This window comes from Perca fluviatilis, unplaced genomic scaffold (genome assembly GCF_010015445.1).
Source record: "Perca fluviatilis unplaced genomic scaffold, GENO_Pfluv_1.0 PFLUV_unplaced_scaf_102, whole genome shotgun sequence".
In the NCBI taxonomy this organism is placed as follows: Eukaryota; Metazoa; Chordata; class Actinopteri; order Perciformes; family Percidae; genus Perca; species Perca fluviatilis.
The window spans coordinates 7,451-12,500 of record NW_024375506.1 but is presented as its reverse complement, the minus strand read 5'-3'; the positions used below and the strand labels follow the sequence as shown (position 1 = coordinate 12,500).

The 5,050-nt window shown below is 44.4% G+C and overlaps 1 long non-coding RNA gene across 1 annotated transcript in view; it reads left to right on the top strand.

The window, feature by feature from the left end:
• LOC120555027 overlaps nucleotides 1-3,182 on the top strand; it is a 4,646-nt gene extending 1,464 nt beyond the window's left edge. The window contains exons 2-3 of the long non-coding RNA XR_005638623.1: nucleotides 155-277; nucleotides 3,023-3,182. This is a non-coding gene — a long non-coding RNA (uncharacterized LOC120555027). The remainder of the gene's footprint in view (nucleotides 1-154; nucleotides 278-3,022) is intronic.
• Nucleotides 3,183-5,050: the final 1,868 nt, after the last annotated feature.

The window sequence follows — 5,050 nt, the reverse complement described above, 5'->3', positions numbered from 1 at the left end:
ATTTTCTACTACTCTTCTACGAAGCTAACATATTAAACTGTCTGTGTGTGTCTGTGTGTGTGTGTGTGTGTGTGTGTGTGTGTGTGTGGTGTGTGTGTGTGTGTGTGTGTGTGTGTGTGTGTGTGTGTGTGTGTGTGTGTGTGTGTGTTACCAGGTGCGGACGTGGCTACAGGAAGTAGGAGAGGTTCGTCTGAAGTGTCTGGAGGAAGCAGAAGATTCTCTGGAGCTGCTCAACAAGAAACTACAAGAGTTCAAGGAGTTCCACAGCACAGCATACGTATGATATACACACACAGACACACACACACACACACACACACACACACACATACATAGAGACATGCACACACACACACATATACACACCACACACACAGACACACACACACACACACACACACACACACACACACACACACACACATACATAGAGACATGCACACACACACACATAGACACACACACATAGAGACACACACACACACACACACACCACACATATACACACACACATGCAAACAAACACAGACACACACACACACACACACACATACACACCACACACACAGACACACACACACACACACACATACACAGAGACACACACACACACACACAGACACACGCACAGACACACACACACCACACATATACACACACACACATGCAAACAAACACACATATACACAGAGACACAGACACACACTCACACACACACATAGACAGACACACACACACAAACACACACGCAGACACACACACACAAACACACACGCAGCACACACACACACACACACACCCAGATGAGTCATCATCTTCTTCTTCTGTGTCTGTAGGAGTAATTAGGATCCGAGCACTTTCAGTGCGAAGGAACCTTTTGTTTTTCATCAGATTATTATTTTTCCGAGTCCTTTGTCGCATTTTTGAGGGCGTTAGCATGCACGAAAACTCACAAAAATGTGCACACCTGTCACAACTGGTGAAAATTGAAAAGTTCTGTAGTGCTTGGCCTCGGGTGTTGCCAGGGGGCTCCATAGCGCCCCCTAACATGCGCCTTAATTCCGAAAAAAATAAGAAGTTAATATACCAACTTTTGAGGGAACATAGGTCTCATCTTGAACTCCATGGAGCTATTTTTAGAAAAAATTACAAAATTCAAAAATTTCCAAAATCTTGGTTTTCGTGCAAAAATCTTCATTTTACGAACACTTGTTTGAGGACTTCAGGATGCACGAAAACTCTCAAAATTTTGCAGCCATGTGCAGAATATTAAACTCTTTCATCTGAATTCACATTTAGGCCTGGGAGTGGTACGGTTCCTCTATAGCGCCCCCTAACTGGTTTTAGCCCTTAGGAACATTTTTGACGGCCTCAATATATACGAAAACTCACAAAAATTGGCGCCCACATAAACACCTGGGGGCTTCGCCAGACTGTACAGCGATTTGGCCCATACCTGTAAGCAGCTTCATAGCGCCCCCTAAGGCGTGGAAGGCCTTAACTTGGACATAGTTGCTCCGATCTTCACCAGACTTATTACACATATTACTCTAATCATTGCGGACATATTTCTCATTTACCTTCATTAGCTCCACCCAACCGGAAGGCGGCCATTTTTAATTATGCATTTTTCAGGTGTTTTACATTCTTTCGAACTCGTCCTAGGCCGTGACTTCAATCTTCTTGAATCTTTGCAGGTAGTATCTGTTGACCCTCATGACGAAAAGTTATCCAGAGAAAAAATGCACAAGTTATAGGAACTTCCTGTCTAAACAGGAAGTTGCCTTATCGTGGCAACAATTATTCGGATTGCCGCGAAACTTGAAAAGTTTGTTCCTCATAGCCGGTTTAGCATCTGTGCCAAACCTGGCGGCAATCTGCCATTAGAAGGCGCTGTTTTGATTTTTTTTAATTAGTCAGCAAAATATTGATATATGGGAAACATACTCTGTCTAACTACTCCTGACGTGAGCCGATCGGCACGAAAACTTGCAGATAGACTCGGAGGACCCTCGTGACAAATAGTTATCAAAAGAATTTTGATAACTAACACAATGCGCAAGTTACAGAGGACCAACTTCCTGTAGGTGGGTGTCGAAACAGGAACGGTTGTATCTTGCACACGGCTAATCCGATGGACACAAAACTTAGGACAGTTGTTCCTCATGTGCCAATGAGGCTGTGTGCCAAATATGGTGACAATCGGCCTTTAGATGGCGCTGTTTTAATTTTTTTATTAATTAGCAAATTCGCTTTATGCGAAACCTACTTTTTTTAACTCCCCCTAGAGCGTGAGTCCCATCTGCACAAAAATGTGCACATAGACTCGGTGGACCCTCATAACAAAAACATATCAAAAGAGTTTTGATAGCTAACACAAGGCGCAAGTTACAGAGGACCAACTTCCTGTAGGGGGCTGTCGAAACAGGAAGTTGCGTATCTTAACAAGATTTATTCCGATTGACACCAAATCTGACACAGTTGTTCCGTATAGGGGCATGAGCATCCACGCCAAATTTAGAGTGAATCGGCCATTAGATGGCGCTGTGAGAATTTCTTTTATTAATTATTCACATCGCGATATATGGGAAACCTACTTTGTCTAACTCCTCCTGGGCCGTGAGTCCAATCTGCACGAAAACTTGGATATAGACTCGGTGGACCCTCGTGACTAAAAGTTATCAAAAGAATTTTGATAGCTAACACAATGATCAAGTTATGGAGGAACAACTTCCTGTAGGTGGCTGTGGAAACACGAACGGTTGTATCTTGGCAAAAGTTATTCTGATTTACATGAAACTTAGAATGTGTGGTCTACATGTGATGTTGCATCTGCCAGTACCCCCCGGGGCAAGAAGCGAGGGCCCGTCATCGCTGCTCGCAGCTTTAATTATTATTATTATTATTATTATTATTATTATTATTCTCTGTCTCAGGAGTAATTCTTCTTCTTCTGTGTCTCAGGAGTAATTCTGCTTCTTCTGTGTCTGTAGGAGTAATTCTTCTTCTTCTTTGCCTGTAGGAGTACTGCCGGCGTGGCGAGGCCTTGCTGGCTGGTCTGGACCGTTGGGGGGACCTGTCGTCAGCTGACCTGCAGGTCTACGAGGTCAAAGTTCACTCGTTCTGGGCTCAGCTGCAGGACTTCTGTCAGCGGGTCAACACCACGGGCCAGAACATCCAGCCCCCCCCCCCCCCCTTCCTCCTCCTTAGCCCCCGTCCCCCCCCCCCCCCACCCCCCCCCCCTTTTTCTTTTCCCCCCCCCCCCTCTTTCTTTTTCTCCTTTTTCCCCGCCGCACCTTCACTCTTTACCTTTAGACCTCTACAGCTTCTTAGACCAGGTACTGTCCCCGTCTGGAACCAGACCTTCACTCTTTACCTTTAGACCTCTACAGCTTCTTAGACCAGGTGCTGTCCCCGTCTGGAACCAGACCTTCACTCTTTACCTTTAGACCTGTACAGCTTCTTAGACCAGGTACTGTCCCCGTCTGGAACCAGACCTTCACTCTTTACCTTTAGACCTCTACAGCTTCTTAGACCAGGTACTGTCCCCGTCTGGAACCAGACCTTCACTCTTTACCTTTAGACCTCTACAGCTTCTTAGACCAGGTACTGTCCCCGTCTGGAACCAGACCCCACTCTATACCTTTAGACCTCTACAGCTTCTTAGACCAGGTACTGTCCCCTTCTGGAACCAGACCCTCACTCTTTACCTTTAGACCTCTACAGCTTCTTAGACCAGGTACTGTCCCTGTCTGGAACCAGACCCTCACTCTTTACCTTTAGACCTCTACAGCTTCTTAGACCAGGTACTGTCCCTGCCTGGAACCAGACCCTCACTCTTTACCTTTAGACCTCTACAGCTTCTTAGACCAGGTACTGTCCCTGCCTGGAACCAGACCCCACATTAAAGCTCCCATGTTCTGCTCATTTTCAGGTTCATAACTGTATTTTAAGGTTGAACCAGAATAGGTTTACATGGTTTAATCATCTAAAAACACCATATTGTTGTTGTACTACACATTGCTGCAGCTCCTCTTTTCACCCTGTGTTCAGGTCTCTGTTTTAGCTACAGAGTGAGACCTCTCTTCTTCTTCTTCTTCTGCACTATCTTTGATTGCCCTCGCACATGCTCAGTAGCTCAGATCGTAGACCATGTCAGCTAGCTCCATAGCCAGTAAAAGAAAGGCTGTTTCTCCAACTTCAGTCAGTTCCAAGGCAGGATCAGCTGGGAGACTTCTTCTAAACCAGGGAGCACATGGAAGTGGTTCTTTTGTAGATTATGGTGAACTTCTGTGTGTTGTAGCAGTGCTTTGCTATTGAGAACGAGGTAGCATGCTAGCGTTAGCATGCTAACGCTAACGCTACGAGCTAACGGTTGCGGTTAGCCAGCTCGTTTCGGATTGTGACGGCACAGTCCGGACCGATTTAGACCAGCTGACCAGGAGACTGAAGGCAGGACACATTCAGAAACCGGATCTCACTCAGAACACCATGGATGGGTTATTCAAAGTATGTATGAAGCACCAGAGACCCAAAATAACACCCCAAATCCCAGAAAATAATGATTATTTTCATAATATGGGCACTTTAACAATTTTAATAATTGTGTTTTTCTTCTGAAAACATCGTCTGCCTATTGACATTGACTAATACACTGCCCTCTGGTGGACAGAACATCTACACTTTATACCAATATAGGTCTTACTGAAGGCATTTAATGGTCAAAATATTCAAAATTATTAATAAATATTTGAATATATTTGAATATTAATGAACAAACGGACTTCGAATATGATTTTTGGGAAAAAGTCAGAGCCCTAATTCAGAGCAGAATTTGGCAGATTTGCCGACTCTGAGACTCCGAAATCCCCCCAGAAGAAGAAGCAGAGAGAGAGTTTCATATTCAGGCTGTGATACAGGCTGTTGTTAAAGAAATTAATCATTGTTTTACTTGATTTGCTAAATTCTCTGATGGCTGAGGAACTCTTTTGATGACTTCTGTACGGCTTCATGTCAACAAAAATGCATCAAAAAGCAAAACATTTACAAA